The 24,869-nt window shown below is 43.3% G+C and overlaps 1 protein-coding gene across 1 annotated transcript in view; it reads right to left on the reverse strand.

Moving 5' to 3' along the window:
- Window positions 1-24,869, reverse strand: part of bicd1a (bicaudal D homolog 1a) — a 298,487-nt gene that overhangs the window by 14,649 nt on the left and 258,969 nt on the right. The window lies entirely within an intron of this gene.

Consider the following 24,869-nt stretch of genomic DNA (forward strand, 5'->3'; position numbering starts at 1 on the left):
AAAATCTGACTTGTAGCATTGGATTATGTTTTTAACACCACAGAGTGATGGTGGCTGCAGATGCAATTTGAAATGTTCTTTTATAAACGCTGGTTTAGATGAAATTTATAACCAGCCTGTTAATGAAACTCTATTGCTGTTCTGCCCAGTTGAAGGCCATAAGAACACAAACAACAATTATAAAATTGCTGTATAGGAGGTGATCAGTAAGATGGTCACATCGCCATTTGTGTCACTGTATATTTCTCAATGAACAAATGTGGTAATTGGGTCTTACAAGATCCCTTCAGATAAGGAACATGAAGCAATGGTTTGAAAATCTAAACCCCTCTGCTTAAGATCAGTTTTCAGGCTTAACAGTTAAGCAGCAGGTGTTGGGTGGCCACGAACGGAAAGACAGAGCTAACAATTGTTATTCTGGTCCCCCATTATAACATTTGTTTGTGATGGATCCTGAGTGTCTGAGGCTCTGAAATTTCAGCTGCATTGTGGGGCTTGGGTGTGGGTCATACTGAAATAAATTCTGGGGCCCGAATGAGCCTTGTGTGCAGTTTGTGTGCAAGCTCTGAGCACTGGTAATACGGTTTTATTATATAGGGAGCCAGTGCCCGGTACATAGCAAATTAACAGGTGCCAGCCAATGCATTATCACTCACACTAAGTTCACAAATGGAGAAAGAAGAATGATCAATGAGACTAAGTATTAGAAGGCTGCCTCCAGCCACCATGCCAGTCTGCATCACTGATTTCAGGAAAGGAGCAAAGAACATTTTATTAATGAATGTTATGAAGACTTTAACAAGTGAAAAAGTATGCATAGTAATGTAGTTGTGTCAATGTTTTGCACATTTTTAAATATATTGGGGTTTCCATTATCCACTGTAGTGAAGTCTACTCTCCTTCTGAATAATTGGTAATTGACAGCAAACTAAGAGCATCTACATTTGGTCCTACATGAGCGGTACAGCAGTACCTGAAGCACAGGAATGAAGACAAGTACAATACAAATAACATGCACCTAATCATTTTTAGAGTGAAGGTGATTAATATCAGGAGATCGGTGCTATGGGGCTGGGCAATGAGATATTGTCTTTATTCCATGAAAGTTTTATTGGATACCTAAAATCAGATAATTGGTGAACACATCATTGAGGACAAACAGAAAATTGTTTGTAAATCACTATCTTCAAAAAGTTGGGACCTTTTGAGAAAGAATTCCAAATACCTCAAGAAATATAAATGTCAAACAGTGCACTCAAACGAGTGGCTAGGGCAGTCTCCTCACGGTATGTTTGTACTTTGCACTACCCTATTATAATCATTATAAAACAATTTATTAATGCAATAAAATGAAAGCTGTCCTTAATATGAACAATGGCCAGGAACTTCCTCGGGGCTTCTCCCACTCCGCAGCTGGAACCTTGCTAAAAGTCTGGCATTTGCATCAAAGTTGCACTGCCAGAACGAGAAGCTCTGAAAAAATTCCTGGTGCATGTAACACTCTTGAATTCAGCCTTATGCACAATACCAAGTTATCTGTGATTTGAATGGGATTTTGTAATGCCTATGATGAGGACTGACTACCACTGAATGATAGAAACCCTTCTAATCTCGCTAAACTACCCAAAAGGATTTGAAATACCACCATACTGACATGTATTCCAGCAACTAAATTAATGATCGACACACAATCTTTATTTATGTTGAGATTTATCAAGGAGCTGGTAAGTCATGTACTATTAGGAATTTTATTTTGCACTTTAAATTATCTATAATCAATTATATAAAAATATATTTGATACTTATTTTGTTTTCCTCAATAGAATTTAAATGGGTGCTGACTTGGTGATAAGTAGTTTCAGCTAGACAAGCAGCCTCCTCAGAATTCCAGTCTCCCAAATTTAGCTTCTCCCAATCTGAATCCCGTCAATATTTAAAATGCTGCAGTACACCAGGTGAAAGAGTTCCCCTGTGTAGGATCTGTGCTCACCACAGGACTCCCAAGGTGTAGAACATTTGCTCACAATAGGCTCGCCAAAGAACAACATGCATTCCAATGGCCAGCTGGACGCAAGCTCAATGTTAGACTGTCAGGAAGTTTGATATGTGATCACAGCTGGGTGTGGAACATAAGACCATTTTTAAGACAGTCAAAAGAGCAAAAGGCTTGGACAGCAGTAGATGGAGAGCTGGAAAATCCCACCTGCCTTTGAGAGAATGATTTCCAGCTGTCAACACCTTGGCACAAACTCGAGGCAAGCAAACAAAATGGAATCTTCACATTACAGATGCTTCATTCCATTTTCTTTAAACAGGACTGGCACATTTAAATCTAAACAGATGACAAAATAACCTGAATCGTACCAGTTCAGATTTTGCATCAATTTGATGCAGTTGTGAACATATAAATAACACTGAGCGAGCACACTGTTTAAATCAGATTTGATCCAAACTGAAAAATAGATTGACATTGGTTTCCAGGCCAGCATTGCTTGGATAATGTGCTTTTGCTGAGCTACAGGCTGGGCTACACTTAGCTCTTACTGAGGGAACTGAGGAAAAGCTGCATTGGACCAAGGGATGTAGCCCAAAGCATCTTCAAGTCTGAACTGGCAAGGTAGTGACAGCACTACATATCAGTAAATGTGTCAGGGGCTATCCAATTGGATGAACTGGTTTCCTCCTTTTCAATGAGAACAGTTGGGTTTATTTGCTCAAATTGGAGAGAAATGGCTAAAATAAAATCTGTTCACTGGCAGAGTTTCAAATGCTAACATTAGTGACACTGAATTTATTTAATTTGCCAAGTGTTTATTTAACCACATGCATATTCAGAATGGATGTTTCAATGGCAAGAACAAACAGTTCCTTCGCAAAAAACTAAATTCCACTTCACCGTCAGCACAGCTCTAATAAAGTAACAAGGCTATTCCAGCAACAAATAAATATCAAATCCATGTGGTAGTAACCATTCACCTGATACATTTGAACAAAGTGCTCTCCAAATCACATTAAGGGGGAACAGAAGCTTCAATAATTATTGGTGCTATCTTCTCCAATCTTCTGTTCGGTCAGAACTCATAACATATTGGACGTTATTTTGGTGAAACGGTGGAATCAGGCACTAAATGAGTACTGTGTTAATAAGTCTGATTTTAGTGCACAATTTTGGTCCTAATTGCTGATTACCATAATTTGAACTTGTCTGGAGGTGCTAAATCAGAAACCTCCAGGTTTTGCAAGTGCTGGTTAGACACAATTTTCATGGAGCAGTAGATGTGGGGTCCATGCACCCGCTTCCACTGAAGGGCTGGAGTAGGCTGGCTGACACACAGTTCCAGGTTTCAGAACGGCTCAGGAACTGAGTAAGAGGGTGCACAGGTTCTCGGACACAGCACTGATGGAGGAGGTCCAGAGATGGAGGGATGTAGCTGCCGGGGGAGTGAGTCCGCCCATCCCACTCTCCTGTAGCAGCTAGTGCTGCTTTACCTGGCCTCATCTCCTCCCATTACTCCTGCAAACCAAGGGGGGCCTCTGGCAAGATGTTGATGACCAAGCACTCACTTTCTCCTGATGACTCCTATAAGATAGAGCAGCACAGCATTCACGCTTTTTATGTGAAGTCCTCAGAGAATTTCCAGAATAAATGTTGAGAGAGTATTGAAGTTTTGACAGTGTCTCAGAAAATCTCCCGATGTTTTTCAAAAGTTCTCTTCAAACCTCCAGCAGCAAGTGAACAGTAAAAGGTGATATACCTTTAGGTAACACTCAAAATCCTCTGCAATGACTATTTTACTCCCAATCAGCTGGTCACTGTTAGGAGAAGGTGTTAGGTCAAGCTCTAGGCATCAAAATGCCATGCAGCCTCATTGGATTTGGTACTGGGTAATGAACCCGGCCAGATGTTAGATTTAGATGTAGGTGAGTACTTTGGTGATAGTGATCACAATTCGGTTAGGTTTACCTTAGCGATGGGCAGGGACAGGTATATACCGCAAGGCAAGAATTATAGCTGGGGGAAAGGAAATTATGATGCGATTAGGCAAGATTTAGGATGCGTAGGATGGGGAAGGAAACTGCAGGGGATGGGCACAATAGAAATGTGGAGCTTATTCAGGGAGCAGCTACTGCGTGTCCTTGATAAGTATGTACCTGTCAGGCAGGGAGGAAGTTGTCGAGCGAGGGAGCCATGGTTTACTAAAGAAGTTGAAGCGCTTGTCAAGAGGAAGAAGAAGGCTTATGTTAGGATGAGATGTGAAGGCTCAGTTAGGGCGCTTGAGAGTTACAAGCTAGCCAGGAAGGATCTAAAGGGAGAGCTAAGAAGAGCGAGGAGAGGACACGAGAAGTCATTGGCGAATAGGATCAAGGAAAACCCTAAGGCTTTCTATAGGTATATCAGGAATAAAAGAATGACTAGAGTTAGAATAGGGCCAATCAAGGATAGTAGTGGGAAGTTGTGTGTGGAATCAGAGGAGATAGGGGAAGCGTTAAATGAATATTTTTCTTCAGTATTTACAGTAGAGAAAGAAAATGTTGTCGAGGAGATTACGGAGATACAGCCTACTAGGCTAGATGGGATTGAGGTTCACAAGGAGGAGGTGTTAGCAATTTTGGAAAGTGTGAAAATAGATAAGTCCCCTGGGCCAGATGGGATTTATCCTAGGATTCTCTGGGAAGCCAGGGAGGAGATTGCAGAGCCTTTGACCTTGATCTTTATGTCGTCATTGTCGACAGGAATAGTGCCGGAAGACTGGAGGATAGCAAATGTTGTCCCCTTGTTCAAGAAGGGGAGTAGAGACAGCCCTGGTAATTATAGACCTGTGAGCCTTACTTCGGTTGTGGGTAAAATGTTGGAAAAGGTTATAAGAGATGGGATTTATAATCATCTTGAAAAGAATAAGTTCATTAGAGATAGTCAGCACGGTTTTGTGAAGGGCAGGTCGTGTCTCACAAACCTTATTGAGTTTTTTGAGAAGGTGACCAAACAGATGGATGAGGGTAAAGCCGTGGATGTGGTGTATATGGATTTCAGTAAAGCGTTTGATAAGGTTCCCCACGGTAGGCTATTGCAGAAAATACGGAAGTATGGGATTGAAGGTGATTTAGTGCTTTGGATCAGAAATTGGCTAGCTGAAAGAAGAGAGAGGGTGGTGGTTGATGGCAAATGTTCAACCTGGAGTTTAGTTACTAGTGGTGTACCGCAAGGATCTGTTTTGGGGCCACTGCTGTTTGTCATTTTTATAAATGACCTGGATGAGGGTGTAGAAGGATGGGTTAGTAAATTTGCGGATGACACGAAGGTCGGTGGAGTTGTGGATAGTGCCGAAGGATGTTGTAGGTTACAGAGGGACATAGATAGGCTGCAGAGCTGGGCTGAGAGATGGCAAATGGAGTTTAATGCGGAAAAGTGTGAGGTGATTCACTTTGGAAGGAGTAACAGGAATGCAGAGTACTGGTCTAATGGGAAGATTCTTGGTAGTGTAGATGAGCAGAGAGATCTTGGTGTCCAGGTACATAAATCCCTGAAAGTTGCCACCCAGGTTAATAGGGCTGTTAAGAAGGCATATGGTGTGTTAGCTTTTATTAGTAGGGGGATCGAGTTTCGGAGCCACGAGGTCATGCTGCAGCTGTGCAAAACTCTGGTGCGGCCGCACCTGGAGTATTGCGTGCAGTTCTGGTCACCGCATTATAGGAAGAATGTGGAAGCTTTGGAAAGGGTGCAGAGGAGATTTACTCGGATGTTGCCTGGTATGGAGGGAAGGTCTTACGAGGAAAGGCTGAGGGACTTGAGGTTGTTTTCGTTAGAGAGAAGGAGGAGGAGAGGTGACTTAATAGGGACATATAAGATAATCAGAGGGTTAGATAGGGTGGATAGTAAGAGTCTTTTTCCTCGGATGGTGATGGCAAACACGAGGGGACATAGCTTTAAGTTGAGGGGTGATAGATATAGGACAGATGTCAGAGGTAGTTTCTTTACTCAGAGAGTAGTAGGGGCGTGGAACGCCCTGCCTGCAACAGTAGTAGACTCGCCAACTTTAAGGGCATTTAAGTGGTCATTGGATAGACATATGGATGAAAATGGAATAGTGTAGGTCAGATGGTTTCACAGGTCGGCGCAACATTGAGGGCTGAAGGGCCTGTACTGCGCTGTAATTTAGTTTAGAGATACAGCACTGAAACAGGCCCTTCGGCCCACCGAGTCTGTGCTGACCAACAACTACCCATTTATACTAAAATACAGTAATCCCATATTCCCTACCACCTACCTATACTAGGGGCAATTGCTAATGGCCAATTTACCTATCAACCTGCAAGTCTTTGGCATGTGGGAGGAAACCGGAGCACCCGGAGGAAACCCACGCAAACACAGGGAGAACTTGCAAACTCCACACAGGCAGTACCCAGAATTGAACCCGGGTCACTGGAGCTGTGAGGCTGCGGTGCTAACCACTGCGCCACTGTGCCGCCCTGTTCTATGTAATGAACACTAATAGGCAATTTAAGTGGCAGTTACTTAATGATCCTCTGGGTGGCTACTCCAGGCGCACGCTTGAACTCCTTTATCAGGATGGGTCTCGCGCTACATGCAGGCTAAACCAGCGTTTCAGCTTAAGACCTCAGGTTGGCCAACTGGGAGGCTCTTTTGCGTCTAAAGTATCCAATGCCTGACAGCCTCAGAGTGACTGCAAGTTCCCTGGTTTGCTGGGTGTGGCCTGTTTACCCTGCTCTTTGTATTTTACACTTCCAGTGGTTTGTTATAAGTTCGATAAACAAGCAGCAACTATCTCACTGGAAATGATGACTGTTGGCACTTCTTTCACTAATAAGGATGATTGTTAAGAACTTCAGGCATAAAACACACCTGGCCTGGATTTTCTGGTATGTGCCCAACCAGAAAATCTAAGCTATAGTATCAAATTATTCTGTTCTGGAGAGACTCCTGGTAGAACTTTCTATTTATTGCATAAATAGTTTTGCACTGCAATGGGGCTCCCTGTGTTCTGTAATTTATCCCATTTATACAACAGTGTTGATTTCTAAACACTTTTGACAACAGAGGAAAAGTGCATGTGAGTGGTTCAAAAATTATGACAGCAATTTTTATTTCCTGGCCTGGGTCTTTAAGTGTCTGGGAGTGTCTGTAGAGACCAGTGAACACCATGGTAAAGAATGTGCACTATATTCACTGCTGTCAATACAGCATCTCTGGACTAGACTTGAAAACCACCTCATGAGCAGGTTACTTCTCCTTCTTCATGTTCAAACACTGCATCCAAAGTTGATTATAAGCGGATATCTCATGGGCCACGGTGCAGCATTCCTAGATTGGCTCCCAAACCACCTGAATCAATTTAAATATGGCTGGTTTGGAATTCACACTACACTATTGGAATCAGTGTCATTTACAGCATAGAAGGAGGCCATTCGGCCCTCTGCAGAGCAATCCAGTCAGTCTCACTCCCCCACTCAATCCCCTGCAAGTTTATTACCTTCAAGAGCCCATCCAATTTCCTTTTGACCTCCCTATCCTTCCAACCAAAATGTAATATTTATCTGTGTTGAACTTCATTTACCAATTATTTGCCCATTCTGCAAGATTCTTAACATCCTCCTGAAATATGTTGCAGTCCTCCTCAGTATTGACTATCCCCCTAATTTGGAGTCATCTGCAAATTTAGCAATTGTGTTTCGGGTTCCAAAGTCCAAATTGTTAGATATTAACAGAAAAAAAACATTAAAATGGTCAATTTTGGTGAAGGGGTGGGGGGAGACTTGGAGGAAAGAAAGAGTCACTTGCCTTTCTGCTATGAAATGTGTGCCTGAAGCACACATTTACTGTTTACAACATTCCACTGCAAAATGGAAATAGCCTGTTCCTACAGACCACTATAGTGGCAAGTGGTAACCTGACATTAACAGGACTCTGTGAAGCAACAAAATGAAAAATGTTTTGTTTAATATACATTTACATGACTATATAGCAATGATGGAAATGTTTGACACAGCAAGTATTCCCCTCGATTTTTTATTGCCTTTTTTTGTTCATCTTAATTGGTAAATTAACACCTTGCACTTATTCATTATTGCAGGCCAGCCAATGAACACAAAGTTTTTTCAAGTGGTACAAATGCATAATCCAAATATGTAATCACACTGAAGCACATCATTACTTGTGATGCCAATGATGTAATGAAAATGACGCACAGCTCTTGTCCTTCCCCACACAAATAAAATTCTCAATTTTTTTTGTAAAAGGAGCATCATTGTCACAGAGAAGCATTTGAAAACAAAAAATGCAAATTCCATCAGTCCCAATGTCCATCATATTGCTACTGGAAAGGTGTGGGGGGGGGGGGGGGGGGCAGGGGAGTTGGCTGAGGCTCTTATACCCAACTGCAAACCAATGACTCATGACCCTGCACATGTACAGGTATCGTACCTTCCCCCACCCAGAATAAAAATCTTTTCCTGCTTCACCTGAAAGTAGTGAGTTGTCTTGGAATTTCATAGGTGCCAATAGCACTCCAGAGCTTTGCTCTTTACATGCAAGTCAAGATAATTGGTGGGCCAGAATTTAAATGTGGCCGCCCGGCATAAGCGGGGTAGTAGCAGACTCAAAATAGCATTGGGTGACTTATAGCTCTATTCACGATGGCACTTAGCCACCGCCATCTAGGTAGAGGCCTTCAGATGGGCAGTCCATGTGCCTGGCTGTTTCAAGAGGGAGATCACTTTTAATATGCAAAGTCCTATGACATATATAGGAACCAGACTGCAATTTAGAGGTACAAATGCTGAGCACCCATTTTGAGCTAAATGTTAAACCTAGCCCCAACCTCATCATCTACTCAACCACCAGTCACTTTCTGCTGTAACTGGCATTCAAACCATGGCTGATTCAGCCTTTTTCATTCTGGGGAGACTGAAACCAGTTGTAACGTTCCTAGCACTGCCTCAGCTGAGATCAAGCTCAGCACAAATTAGGGATTGGACCCTGGGACTATGCTGGCCGGTATGGTTCAGTACCAAAGCAGATGGCACATTTACCCATTGAGCTACTGGGGGAGTGAAAGTATCTTTCGTATGTAGCAATAATATTAATGCACTTTGATAAAACATATAATGGCATTGCAGACATAGAAGCCATATTCAAAGCAATATTTATCTAAAAAACCAACCAGATTAAATGAGGCAAGCACAACTTGTATTCATTCAGGGCCTGGCATATTTCTGCTTATAGTAATAAGTAAAAAGTATATATGAACTTAAAAACTGTGAAAAGATCAAAAAAAGGCAGTCTTTACCAGTGGTCCCATTTGACGCAAAAGTTGAGTTGATATCACTGTCACCACTGTGAGCTTGTTCAGAGAATGCTTTTGGAAATGTTCACACAAGTTCTTTCAAATTGAATTGTAAATATCATGCTAGAAGTTGTCATCACATTTGTGGAAATAAACAACCCAAAATGATATCTTAGCACTGTTATTTAGTGCGGGGTACAACACTTCATGGTCTGTTATTACCATCAATGAACATTACTTCATTTCATTTGTGATTCCTGCTTCTCCACCTTCTGTTGGGATTGTAAGAAATTCACCATTTTAATTAGCTTAAATCTTGTAAAATGAGTCACAGATTTGGGTTTATTTGCAACTTGAGGATAAAAATCAGTTGATTTTCAAATCCAAATTAGAAGATTGAAACTGATGAAATTGTAGCTTGATGAAAATGTATATCAGGTTATGATACAAAGGCAGGTCAAGAATGGTGCTATGTGTGGTATTACAGAAATAAGGCAAGACATCGAGGTATGGCACGTGTGGAATAAGGGTATGTGCAGACAAGGAGTAATGCAGAGAAGACACTTGTACGACATACACAGGGGACGTAGTAAGAAATTGCTTCCAATTTAATCAACATGCTACAGCAAGAATATTGTGTTCATTAGATTCTAGGCCTAAAAAACTGAAAAAAACATGTTTATACAAGACGAGTCCTGATTTGTACTCATTTCAGTATGGTGCCAAAAACAGTATGTTAGAATGTTAAATTCGAAAAGCTTGCATCTTACCTAGAACATTTCATCAAGTTCGACTCAGAAGTAAATTTGTGATTAAGTGGAAACCGAGGAATGTTAATAAGGCTGCCGGGGAAGAAAAAAAAGTGATTGATTTAGTTGTGTCAACAGACTCCATGATGTCTATGGATTGCAATAGGACAGAGGTAAGAAAGAGGCCCAGACTCTGTGGAAGGAGATTACCACTGAAGCTGCTCTGACAGACAGTTGCAATGACAGGCAAAGCTTGGAAACATGCCATTCCTATTGGCCCAAAATCTAATACCTGCTGGAGAAAGAGACAGGAAGAGACAAATGACAGAGAGAGGCAGGTTGAAAAGGGCAGAAAGAAATAAACAGAGATAGGGAATGAGACACAGAGTTCCAAATAGAAGGCCACAGAACTGACAGATACACAAAATGCCCGTTTCTAACAGAATAGGAATCGGGTCAGCGTCAAGGCTCCCTTCTAAACCGCATGGGGCCCAGGAGCCTTTAAGTCCTAGGCATCATCTATATGCTCCCGGTCAGTTGCATGTACAAAACTAGTGGGTTTTTTGACATCATAGCCTGGCACATGTTAGTTAATAAAATGTGATACAAGAACTATGTTGCTAATATCGTTAAGTATAGAATCATAAAGAGGAAGGCTATTTGGCCCATTGTGCTGGCTTTGAAAGAGCTTCCAATTAATCCCACTCCCCTGCTCTTTTTCCTGTATCCTGCATTTTTTTCCTTTTCAAGTATATATCCAATTCCTGTTAGAAAGTTACTATTGAATCAGCTTCCACCACCCTTTCAAGCAGTACATTCCTGATCATAACAATTCACTATGTGAAATAATTTCTTTTCATCTGCCATCTGGTTTTTATTTTAAAATCTGTGCCCTCTAGTTAATGATCCACTTGCCAGAGGAAACAGTTTTCACTTGTTCCTACTATGTTTTTTTGAGGAACAGCAAGTTGCAAAGTGTGAAGATGCAGAGTTTTCCATCTCACAGCACACAGTAGCATTCACCTTTACTAACAGCCCGGAAAGTTAGCAATAGAGAGATTCAGAGCAGGAAGAAGCAGATGAAATGCACAGTAGGAGTGAGGAGGAGAAAATGAAAATGGCAGCAGAGAAACAGGAATGAGTTGGCTGCAGACCCAGTGCAAGGCCATCCTTGCTGTCAAATTCCAAGACTTATGCTATCCAGGACCTGCATAAAAACGAATGCTGCCGTCTGAGCATTGCCAACTTGAGTTCTTTGAGACTGTGTGAAGCACCTTTCAAGGTTGTGATGGCTGGTATCCGCTACTCTGTGCAGTGCCTTTTGGCTACTTCACAGAACTACAGTCCACCAAGGAGCACGTAACACCTTGGGGGGCATCTGCAGTAGTGTCCCCTTAACAGAGACCCAAAGCATACTTCTGAGTTCTCTCAGGAACGTGACATCTGATACTATAGAGATCTTGGGCCCTAGTGTTCATGTGTCTGTTTGTCAGGGTTCATCATAATGGGGAATCACCCAGACACTATCTTGGCACAAGGTTTATAACCTCATTGTAGCCTTTAGTCCACTCTCACACAGATCTTAGAAAGTGCAGGGGGAATACCCAACAATAGAGGCATAACACAATAGAGGCATAACAAAAGCAAGCATAGGAGAAGTAACTCTGCATCCATGCCACTCAGCTGTCCCACATAAATGGCCCACAGAGAACCATAAAACAGACACAGGCAGCAGACACAAAGTAACAGTCATAGCACCAACAGCTACAGGACCAATTTATGACAGCAGGAGGAGGGAGAAAGCCATCCCAAGAATCACTCAGGGACACCAGCACCTTCATTTCCTTTTCCCACAAAGGTAGCACTTAGATGCAGTAAGATATAGTCTCCGTGATTCACAAATGGAAGCAGCAGGGTAAGACACATGGACTCCACAACAAATAGTACTGTAGTAATAAGTCTTTCTAACTGGATTTTGTGCAAAGGGTTCATTTACACTCAGTAACATTCCTGTAATAGGAGGAATTGATGTGCGTACATGATGGGTGAGATGAAGTATGGGATCATGATGTCATTTGGGTTTGATGCATTATTCTTTGGGAATGTGATACAGGATGATGATGTCATTTAGGTTAAGTGGAATGATTCTCCGGTAATTGTTGTTGCTTTTGTTTTCCTTGCTGCAGCTGGCAACTCCTCAGCCTCAGGCTGATTATTTTTGTCTTCTGGTCCTCCCATTGCATCCACTACTTGGTGACTTCTATCCTGTTTGCATACTTGTGCAGCATACCACACATTATCATCATTTTGGGGACCTTTAAATAGCACAGCAGAACATCTGCAGACAGTGGGATTTATTTGTTTTATTTGAGGGTGCCTCACTGTGTTTTCTTTCTGCTGAATCTGTGATATCGTGAGCCCGGCTCAAGAGAGAATTGTTGGTCACTTAGGTTCTGTCCATCTAGGGCAGAAATGCTATTAACCAGCAGTGGAATTGTAGATTGATTCACAGAACATTGCAACTAGGCAGTTTACCTAGTATCCATCTACATGATGTAGTTCTGATGGGCACATACAACCTGAAGGTTAATGGAATAGAGCAAGTTCCTAAACATAAATGCCATTGGTGAAAAGAGCCCACATAGCCAGATGAATTCCAACGATGAGGTCCTGCACTCCTAGGAAGCCAGCCACAGTGAAGAGCCCTCTCTTTCTGCTGCTCATTGTCCATTGAAAAAGTCCTGTGACCCTTGAAGAATGCATCAGTGACCTGATGTATGTCAACCGGCTGATTTGTCAGATGCCACCTGAAGTCGACTGAAAGGAGCCAGTTGCAGAGAAGTTCATGGGAGCCGTGTTCTTGCACACAAGGTTTGGAAGGCCATTTGCAGGATTTGCCGGAATGCTGAGACTGGCTCCCTGGTGACAGATAAATAACAAATATAGAACCCCCGTAGGTGGTCATGTGTCACCTTTGGCATGTTTCCGGCAGTTCCTGCAGCCATACTGGTGCCAAACGTCGTGCTCTGCACTCCTTTGGACCCCACCAGAAAGGCCGAGAGGGGGGTTTTGACGCTTGGGCAACTCTCAACCTCCATACATTCGCCCAGGCATGCGCCATGGAGAGGTCACTTCATAGTTGCCTCGCAGCGACTGACACCACTGACCACCTCCAGGTGCTTACCCATTGTCTCTCGAGACAAGGAGGCCAAAGAAGAAGGAAGGAACTTCTTAGATATTCCCAATGTGGCATTGCCTACACACCAACTTTCCTTGGAGAGGAGGACATCTGCTAAGCCCTCCTTCAATGCAGGTGCACCCATTTCTGCTCATATCCATAGGACTTCTCTTCATTCTCTAGTTCCCTGAGGGAAAGAGGAATTCCCAAAGGAATGGCCCATCCAATGTAGCAGAAACTATTTCCATTCATAGGGTAGCACCCATGAATAGTAGGTGGTGACAAAAAAGGGAAAATCAGTAGTAAATTACAAGTAAAAACATTCAAAAGAGCAGCAAAACTAATCCAAATGTAAAAAAAGCAACTGCACTGTTAGTCAGGGACATTGTAGTTTTAAGAATCTCAAGACTGAGAAATCCTTTTGTAAGATGTCTGTTTTATTCAGGCAGACAAAGATGACTTTGCATTAAAGAAGCAAAAGATGAGGAAATGTGAGGAAGGAAAGCCCTGCTATAATTTACATATATTTTCAGCCCTTTAATGAGGTGTGTACAATCTAGCAATCTCCAGTGCTGACTGCTGAGAAAATACTGGGCAGCTCAGTCTGCCCGATTACTCTCTCCCCCACCCTCCCCATCTTCAGTACACACAAGCACTGCCGGGATTTTTATTTAAATGCAAGGGCAGGAACAGACTCAAGATGACACTTAAACCCGCCCCTCGGGTCGGCATGCTGGTTTCCTGGTGCGAAACCGAAATGCTGAAAGTTTAAAAGCCTCAGAGAAGGGGAAGAGGCAAGCCACCCGAAATGTCTAGTTCTGGTTAACGACCTTGCTGTCAGCTCACTAAGGGCCAGTTTGGAATTTCTTTATAAAGCATGGGATCCACTCCGGGTAAAGGCCTGCTCAGGTCTGCAAAAAAAACCCGACCCGAGCCCGACAGAATCACATCCGACCCGAGCCCGACCCGGCTCGAGTCCTTCCATTTTTTCCTGCGCCCGACCCGACCATCAACTTACCTTCCGTTTTTCACTTTGTTGCTGATCTGCATAAGGTTAAAATAACTGTTACAAAAGTACCTTTCTAGTCCAAAAATTTAATTAACATTGGAGCCACTTACCTGTGATCAAGTCTGTCTGACCCAGCCCGAGCGCCGGACCCGGAAGTGCTAACCGACCGACCCGAACCTGTCATCGTGTCCCATCGGGTTCGGGTCGGGTAGCAGGCCTTTAATTCAGGGTCTCAAGCACAAGAGGGAGGAGGAGGCAGATGACATAACAGGAAACAAGTTAGGACGGCGGAACAACAGCAAAAGGTAGCATTAAAGAGGGAAGGCTCAGAAAAGGCCCTTGTTCCTAGGCAACCAGCGTCAGGAGAATTATCTAATATCTCTTCACTCTAGACAAGGGCATTTTGGGGAGGCCGGCTTTGGGGGATGGATGGCGCCTTCTGCATACAGGCCTCACGGGTTCATGAGAGGGAGGGTTCAGGAAGAATGCACATTCCAACTGAAAGGAAGAAAGGACATAACAGGAAATGAGATTAAATTACTCTGAATAGGATTGAACAGCGATGAGGAGCAGCATCTGCAGGAGCAGGAGCAGAGGCAGAGGCGAGGAACGAGAGCAGGGAGGCAACAAAGGTGATACCCTGAGCAGAGGGTCTAACTGCCAAAGGAGAAGCTACCTAGACATGTTGGAGCATCGGTGCCACAAAAGGCTGCGCCTGTCCAGGCAGATGGCTGCTGACCTCTGTGTCCTCGCTGAGGGTCATCCGAGGATTCGCAGGAACTGTTACCATGGCCTTCCCATCACTATAAGAGTCACAGTGGTCCTGCACTGTTTTGCAACCGGTTCCTTCCAAGCAGCGGCAGCAAATACTGGTGGCATCTCACAGGCAGCAGCACATCATTGCATCACAGAGGTGTTGGATGCTCTGTTCAAGAAGGCAGGGGATTACATTGAACTCCAGGTGGATAGTGGCACTCAGGCTCAAAGGGCAGTGCAATTTGCCTCCTTCACTGGATTCCCTCAGTTGCAGGGGATCATCGATTCCCCCCATGTGGCTATCAAGACACCGACTGACCAGCCAGGGAGATCCTCCTCAGGAAGGGATTCCACTCCCTAAATGTCCAGCTGGGCCGTGACCACAGCAAGTACTTTATGCAGGTGTGTGCACGCTATCCTGGAAGCTGCCATGACGCCTTCATCCTCCAGCAATTGCAGGTGCCACAGCTCTTCATGGAACCATCGGAAATCTGTGGATGGCTGTTAGTGGATAAGGCTTAGCCCCGGAAGAGATGACTGATGACACTGGTGCATTATCCTGCTACGCTGGCTGAGGGACACAACAACTGAAGCCACCTGAGCACAAGAGTTATCACTGAGCAGGCCATCAGCCTACTGAAGATGAGATTCAGGTGCTTTGACCAGTCAGGTGGTGCCTCCAGTACACTCCCTCGGGGCTCGCGCATTGTGGTGGTCTGCTGCACTCTCCATAACATGACCATCCAGACAGATGTCGGCCATGAAAAGGGAGAAGCACGGAGGACAAGGAGGAGGGGGGGCAGGAGGAGGAGAGGGGGCAGGAGGAGGAGAGGGGGCAGAAGCAGGCGGAGGGGCAGGAGGAGGGGCAGGAGGAGGCAGAGGATGAGGGACAGGAGGAGGGGGGGCAGGAGGAGGCAGAGGAAGAGGAGGGACTGGAGGAGGGGTGGATGGGAGAAGGAGGAGGGGAGGAGGGGCAGGAGGACGAGGGGACAGGAGGAAGGGGGGCAGGAGAAGGAGGTGGAACAGGAGGGGTATGAGGAGGAGGAGACAGAAAATGAGGAGGAGGGGAAGGAGAAGGAAAATGAGGAGACAGAGGATGAGGAGGAGGAGGAGCAGATGAAGGAGGAGGAGGAGAATGAGGATACAGAGAAAGAGGAGGAGCAGGAAGGGTAGGAGGAGGGGGGCAGGAGGAGGAACAGAGATGGGAGAAGGAGGAGGGGCAGGAGGAGGAGGGGCAGGTGGATGAGGAGGAGGAGGGGGAGGAAGAGGAGGAGGAGGAGGAGGAGAAGGGGAGGGGGAGGAGGAGAAGGGGAGGGGGAGGAAGAGGAGGAGAAGGGGAGGGGGAGAAGGAGGAGGGGCAGGAGGAGGAGCAGGAGGTGGAGGAGGGGCAGGACAAGGAGAAGGAGGGGCAGGACAAGGAGAAGGAGGGGCAGGAGGAGGGGAGGCAGGACGAGGAGGAGGAGGGGCAGGATGAGGGGCATGATGAGGCTGAGGCTGAAGGAGAACTCAGAATAGTTCCCTTGCTTTGCAGGGATGTCACTGTGGTAGGTTCAGGAGGCAAAGTGTTCATCAGGATGGCAGGGACATGAGGACCACTTTGATCAGACACATTTCACCTGAGCGATTCTCAGTCTGCAGGACATTTGGAGAGGAGAATCTCCATCATCTGAATGAGAGCAAGCATTCATTAAGATCAAAAGTCAGCAACCTTCCAACAGCACAAACACTGCAAGGCTCCAGAGTCTCCACCTGACACACTCTTCCCTAACACACTCCTTTGCTTTGTTAACCCTTATTTCAATTTCTTCTGCCTTTCGCCATAAAATTGAAACACGAGTCTGCCTTAGTGCAACAACATGCCCAGTGCTTTATCATACAACAGTTGATATCATTTACAAGGGAAACACCCAAGTGACCCACAAAGTGACATTACTGATGTGATGGCCTCCGCTTGTGGCCACCCCTATGAGTTGCTCCCTTCGTGGATGAGGATGAGATGGAGGTAGACTGCTTGCTAGTGCCTGCCTGGGATTGAGATGCTAGTGGCGGTCAGCCTTGTTGTGGAGATGCTGGGGGTGGTTGGAGGTGGGGGGGGGTGCTCCCTCATCACCATCTGTCACCTCCTCAGTGCTTTCATGGTGCCCTTGATCGCTGGAGCGGACCACCAGCTGCAGCCCAGCTGGCATTCACTCCAAGCTTCTTTGCGTCACTGGCCGGTCAATACTACAGGTTGTGACATGCACTCTGTGAATGTCAGTGCGCTGTTCCTGCATCCACTCTGATGCCGCATATGGCTCTCCATGAGGTTGGCCACTCTCTCAATGGAGGAGCTCAGGCACTCAAAGTGCTGAGACATTGTGGAACATGAGATAAATGGACTCCTCCATTCTCATCCCCATGACTCCACAGCGCCTCAAGTAACTCCAACATGTGAGCACAAATCTCACACTGAATTTCCAGGTAGAGCTGCCTGTTTTGTGACTCCCTAGACTCTGCATCTCCACTGTGCTGAGCAGGACCACGCCTGTCCTCTATCCTCCAAGGGGGACTGGCCACAGCGGACTCTGTCTTCCCCTATTCTCCTGCTCTGAAGTAATGTGCACTTCATCCTGTGTCACTGTTTCTAACACTCCCCCTCTGCAGCTGGCCCTGTGGGAGACACAAGAGAAGGTGGTCATGAGACATTGGCACAATCAACAGATGCTTCTGCTGCTTAAAATAATGAGATGACAGTTTGTTGCACGGGGAGATTGCCTGGGATTGAGATGCTAGTGGCTACTCCCGAACCTGGAGATGTTGAGATTCTTGTCTATGTTGCAACATGCCAGTGGCTTGTTGCTCTGGCCAGATCAAGGACCAGCTCCTCAAAATGCATTAGTGACATGAGCTGGGGAACCCCACCATCCAAACGTGCCTCTCGTTCTCTCTGGCATTGTTCTCCCATTTGGTCTGCGAAGTGAAGAAAGTTTCCATTAGGACAATGCCTCGTTCCCTCACCACTTGCAGCTTTTCATTTTCATAAGATGTTGCATTCACTGTAATCTACTGTCCAATAGCACTCGAGTTATGAACTACGCTTATGGGTCATCAATACTGCTGTGCACACATCTCTCCTATGGTGAGGAGAACTCCATGCCCCCTCAGGATGCCCTTCTCAGTGCCTTCGGGTGACTGCTGACCAAGAGGCATGCCATCTGGATCTGTCTTTGGACTCGCCTTGCCAGACCTAAGCAGGTCATTGAAACATTTCCTGCACTGGATCCAGTTCCTGCTCACCACTCCCCTGCTGCTGACCTCATGAGCCACCTGCAACCTTGCCTTCTTGGTCTGCCTTGCAGGCCTTCTCATGCCACTGGCAGGGAATAGGATATTTCTCTGTGATGTCACCCCCTCCAGCAGCACCTCAAAAGAGGCATCTGAGAAATGGCTGGGGGTTGTGCTGGCACCATTGCCCTCTATTCAGTTCCTCCTCTCAACAAATGGCAACCATGGCTGCCGTTCGCCCTTTAAATCGTGCCTGCTGCTTTTTTAGTGCCGCCCCCTTTCCCCACCCGCCACCTCAAATTGGATGGTGAACTGCAAATGACTTGGTGAAGACACACTTCAGACAGATGACAAACCACTGTCTCTACTACAACGTTACCAATCTGTAACTGAGGTATGGGAAAACTTCAGACAATTGGCTATCTGACTGAAGAGGCCATGTTACAAATCTAATATTAATAGTTCTAAGCTTTGATTGAATTACTGAAATTGGATCCTATTGTATTATGTCGTGTTGACGACAATCAAATCTGCATCACGCCAATCATTCTACTGTTGTGCTTTTGATGAGCATGTTAAAAATGGCATTGCCCTGACACGTGGAGATGTGGTTAAGAGTAGCCGGGTCTCTGGCTCTCGTATATCTCTTAACTGAACCATTTTATGTCGATCTGGCTAGGAATGCAGCTTAAGTTTCATAATGTGACTATAAAAGCAAATTAATGCCGTTTTTGGCACACCAGTATCAAACCCATTAAATGCCACCCCTTTTGTTTCAGTTTTTGTTGTACAATACATGAATTGATTTTGTAAGCTTTACACAAAGTTATCTTGAGGTAGGTTTTATTGTAATTCTAGCATTAAATATATTTAATGCAAGTTATCACAAAGGTATTATACAATAAATAAAAATAATCCTCTTTTAAGTACTAGGTCATTTGGAAAAAATAACTTCAAATTACAAGTGATTGGAAACTTGGCTTTAAGACCAGATGTATTTTGTGATTGCATAAACTGCTGTACAAAGAAACAAAGAAAACATGCCCATTTGGAACTAAGTTGAGACTTGATCCAAAGTCATTTCACTTAAAAGTTCCAAGAGCAGAGAGACACAAACCTATCCTACCACTTGTTTGGGCTGAATAGTAGCACATAGCATTAAAGGAATGGTGGTAACTCCGGTACGTAATTGGCTAAGGGGTAGGAGGCAAAGGGTAGTGGTAAACATATTTTTTTCTGACTGGACAGAAGTCTGTAGTGGGTTCCCCAGTGGTTAGTCTTTGGACCATTATCTTTCTTGTTATATATAAATAACCTGAACTTAGATGTAGGAAGTACAATTTCGAAGTGTGTGGATGATACAAAACTTGGCAATGTAGTAAATAGTGGACTGGATAGTAGTAAACGTCAGGAGGACAGGATTGGCGAAATGGGCAGACACATGGCAGCTGCAATTTAATGCAGATAAACATGAAGTGATATTCAGGGACAAACAACATGAAGAGACAGTATAATCAAAATGAAGGGTCACTGACCCGAAACGTTAACTCTGCCTCTCTTTTCACAGATGCTGCCAGACCTGCTGAGTGCTTCCAGCATTTCTTGTTTTTGTTTTATATTATAATCAAAACAGTACTATTTTGGGGGGGGAGAGATCAAATGAACATGAAGTTGCATATTTGCATATGACAAAGTCCTTGAAGGTGGCAGGGCAAGTTGATAGGCAGTTAAGAAAGCGTATGGAAACTTGGCTTTGCAAATAGGGACACTGAATACAAAAACAAGGAAATTACGCTAATCCTTTAGAAATCAGCGGAAGTATTGTGTACGATTCTGAGCATCACAGTTTGGGAAGGATGTCAAGGCATTGGAGAGAGTACAGAGGTGATTTACCAAGGATGATGTCAGGGATGAGGGAATTCAGCTATGTGGAGAGATTGGAGAAGTTATTCTCCTTCGAGCAGGGAAGGTGAATGGGAGACCTAATAGAGGTATTCAAAGTTATGAGGGTTTTGAAAGAAAAAATAGGGGGAAACTGTTTCCTCCGGTAATTGGGTCATGTGAGAGATCGTAGATTTAAAACAACTGGCAGAAGAAATAAGGGGAAAGGAGGAGAAATTATTGCACACAGAGGGTTGTTATGATCTGAAATGCGCTATCTGAAAGGGTGGTGCAATCAGTTTCCATAGCAACTTCCAAAAGACAATGAACATGTATATGAAGAGAACTAATGTGCAGGGTTATGAGGGAAAAGCTGGGTTATGGGACTAAATTTTTCAAAGCTCTATCAAAGGTTCAGAATAGGTATGACGAGCGGAATTGACTCCTGTGTTATAAGATTTTATGATTCTATGTATTTGAGTCAAGATGTCAGAGCTAAAAAGACAATACGTTAATCCACTGTGGTCCTGCATTTCAATTCCCCGAAGCCATTTTGTTTCAAATTTCAACCTTTTTAATGTACTGGAAGATCAAGGAGGTGTGAATCACACAGCAGGAATTTACATTTTTAATTAAGAAAAGCATGATTTGCATAGAATTTTTCAATGTGCTCCTTTTTAAAAAACACACATCTGAAGTAAAGCATCATGAGTGCTAATTGATGTTGAATCAAGGAATCATCAGTAAATTATTGTAAATGGTAATTGACTTATTTGCTCATGCCATGTAAATAAACTATTCTACAATGCAATAGACAAATTATCAGCTTATATGCAGATGTAAAATTGAGTGCAGATTACGGACAAGGCCCCAAAACACTCTCTATTAATCATATTTCATGTTACACTCATTATTTTAGTCAATGCTTTGGTTTAGGTTGGTTTAGCCTGGAACTCTTTTTGTGGGTGATTCAGTTATGGAGTTAGCTGACTGCTGTGCTGTCCTTCCACTGGCAAGAACACAAGTATGCAGTAAATCAAGTATCATCTGCTCTCTCAAACACCAATAGTCAGTGAGTGGAAGAACCTGAAGCATGGGCTTATTATTAACAATTTAGTTAATAATTATTTTAACTGAACTTAACAGTTTACAAGATAAATCTTGCAAGCACAACACAAAACCTCTACTGTTTATACAAGCTTACCAGTGATCAACTGTACTTATTTGTCTATTAATAAAATAACTTCCACAGAAATGTGAGTCAAAAGGTGTTTTGGAGGGTAAATCAGGCACAGCAACAGTAAAAACCAACAGAAAGACCTAACTAGCATACAACTTGTTACATCCCAGCTCTCACATAATTCTAAATTGGACATAATTCCAATACACAGGATCTTGGGTCTCTGGTAATGGTTGAAAGCAGTTTGAAAATGAAGGTTTATCCTCACTAAATCCCTCTGGAAATGTTTGTCAAATGTTGTTAGTAATTAATAGAAAGTTAACAAACAAACAAACACTGGAGCCTAAAGATATATTGTTAGATTCCATTAACATAGTACACAGAATAACATTTAACACATGGGGTTGAACACCCGCTATTTACATTTCAATTTACAAAAGTGATGTACAACAGTTAAAAAGTTTCTTGATAAATTGCACTGTACTGAAGATGAATGATTTGTTTGCATGGTACATCAGGTGAAGTTTGGAGGTTGAGACATACGTAGCTGACAGGAACTTTACCTCAGATAATCTGGAATATACTCACTATTGAAAAAAAAGAATTATGCCCTTTAGATACACTGCAATTGGGAGATTCATTATCAGTTCATGGTCAGCCAATGAATGCCACCACATAGGCAGTTTTGCTTTTAAAAAATAAATTCAGTTGTGGCTGTCAGTCAAATATAAATAACATACCTTAGAGAGGTATGTTACATCAATGAAAATTAGCAGAAAGTATTTTTTTTAAATAACGTGAGGATTTTGAAGAGATGAATTATTGGAACTAGAGTAAAACACATCAATTGACATCATCTTGTGTTAATTTTATATTCTGAACAGCATATTTTTTAGCCACTTAGGGCAAAATTTCAGTCAGCTAGCAGCATGCTCTCAGATTAACTGAAATATCATTCATCAAAATTTTCATTTCACTTTCAAGAATTATGCATACAAATCCTAGCCAATATACAGGGCTGGCTCAATATTCCCAACTTCTTCAAACCACATCTGCTGGATTTAACAAGCCTGGTATATAGAAGGAATTAACAGCCCGTAAAATTCTGTTGGATGAAAGCCAGCACTGTATAACAAGATTACCATATTGTGAAGGTCAGACAGTGGTGCTTTAAGATATACCATCCAGTAGTATTGGGCTAATGGTGACACACAGTGCTTCAGGCATGTTCACCAATATTAATTAAAGGTCAGCATTAGCAGAAATGCAGCACTACCCAGAAAATAACACATTCAGTTCACACAGAGGTTTAAAAAATGTATTTTATAGTGTGCAGTGGTTCTGGTCTGAACAATCTCAGACCTGACAGTATCATATGACTTAGTGAAGAGATATAATTGGTAACCTATGAAAGACAGCAGACTGTGAACTTGCTAGCTGGATAAAACTTACATCCAATATTAGGATGCACTATATTATATTTATTCTTCAGTCAACAACATATATGGGCCAGATTTTGCTGGAGTAGGGCATCTCACGACAGCCCATTAGTTAGACTCAGAATTACATGTTTAGCTTAAAATCTTTTGCCACAAAGTTGCTGGAAGTGCAAGTTGATAATGGGGCAGTGAGGACAACAGGATATCTCTTTAACCAAAGAGATTAAAGGATTGAGAAATAAACAGATGAAGGACTGAGAATCAGGGTGAATAAGAGTGGGTGAATTCAATGTCAAATCAGGTACAGAAAGAGAAAGAGGGGGAGGGAAAGATTGGACTAAGCGAGAAAGAAAAAAGAGCCAGAAAGGAAAAGTAAGAAAAATCTCCCAAAATCATTCACAACTTGAAGAAATGAGAGCCCACACTTATAATTCTTTACTTTCTGGGCAAGAGAGTTTGATTGGCAGTTATTAACTACTATCATCTGCAATTTTGATTCTCCACCCTACTGCTACTCTGACATTTCTATCCTTGGCTTCCTACACTGTTCAAACGTAAGCTCGAGGAACAGCACCTCATCTTTCAATTGGGCACTTACAGCATTCTGGACACAACACTGAGTTCAACAATTTCAGATCATAACCCCTGCACTGTTTTTTCAGAGGGCAGCTGTTGGTGATGATTCTGCTATTCCCATTTACATCTCCTCTAAACCTATTTATTTTTAGTCTTTTCTTGACTCATTACCATTCTCCTTTTTGTCTTGCACCATGAGATCTTTTGCCATTTAATCTCCCCTGCCTTCCACCCAATCACAGACCTTCTCTTTTGCCTTACTCCCCTCAACCCTCCCCACCACCCCCCACTGCCACCTTTCCCTCACTATCCTTGCCAAAACCTGTTAGAACTCTAACTTTTTTCAGTTCTGATGAAAGGTCATCAATCAGAAACATTAACTCTGTTTCTCTCTCCACAGACTCATTCTCATTGCTTCAGGTTGTGAAATGTTTTAGGAAATGTAAAAAACGTTGGTCCGATTTTGCGGTAGTAATGATGACAAAGCTGTCAGCATTCGCCATCATAATTCTCTGAAACTGACAGCAACATCTGGAGTCTGTACATGCACAGTTATATATGGAAATCCATAGAGTGTGCTGTTGAAGTCCCAATCAATTAGAAATCACTGAATGGATGATAACTTGCCCTTTTATGCTATTAGTCTCACTGTTAAAAACCATTGAAACAGTTAGGCCTTGGTCAGTGAAGTGTAACAGGGTTCTGGGTGTATGTCCCAATCATTTATTTTGCTCGCTGTAAAATGGTGTTTAAAAAGTGAATAATCAGTTTCTTTTACTTCCTGGTTTGCTGTCCGTGAGAATACGTCAATGTAATTGGTCGCTTACCCAGCTTGATGACATCACTGTTGTTTGATGCCTGGAGATCCCCTTGACTTGGCACCAGATTCAAACTGACATCAAGAAAGGGGAAGTCCGTGCCACAAAGATCAGCTTTCTTCAAGTTAAGTGACGAGTGCTGTTGCTTCGCCGCAGACTACAAAATATACGCTGGTAAATTTAAACAAAAATGTTTTTTGTTCTTTCAGCAATTTTGTGGACAAATATTTTTTTTGAGCTGAAGAGTGCAGATGCCAGTAGATGCCCCTTCTGCAACAAAATTTGCCCCAATATTGTTGTTAACTGGCCTAAAAGTTTGCATACCATTGTATTAAAACAGCAGTGAGCCACAAAGTCTTTCCTAAATTGGATCAATTCAAATCCATTTGGGATGCACCCCACCACCTAACTGGTTTAGTTCAGACTGTTTTGGAATTTGGGCCAAAAACAAACCTCATACTTAGAAGAATAAAGGGTTTAAGAATCCTATATTAAAAAATGCAGTATACGCCATGGAGAGGTCACTTCATAGTTGCCTCGCAGCGACTGACACCACTGACCACCTCCAGGTGCTTACCCATTGTCTCTCGAGACAAGGAGGCCAAAGAAGAAGAGATGTACAAGTCAATGTATTGCTTCGAGGTGTGCTAACATTAACCAGATTTGACAGGGAAGCCTGCCATCTTCACCTTTCTGAAAGTGACCTACCGGGTTTGG

This window comes from Heterodontus francisci, chromosome 18, assembly GCF_036365525.1.
Source record: "Heterodontus francisci isolate sHetFra1 chromosome 18, sHetFra1.hap1, whole genome shotgun sequence".
Taxonomy (NCBI): Eukaryota; Metazoa; Chordata; class Chondrichthyes; order Heterodontiformes; family Heterodontidae; genus Heterodontus; species Heterodontus francisci.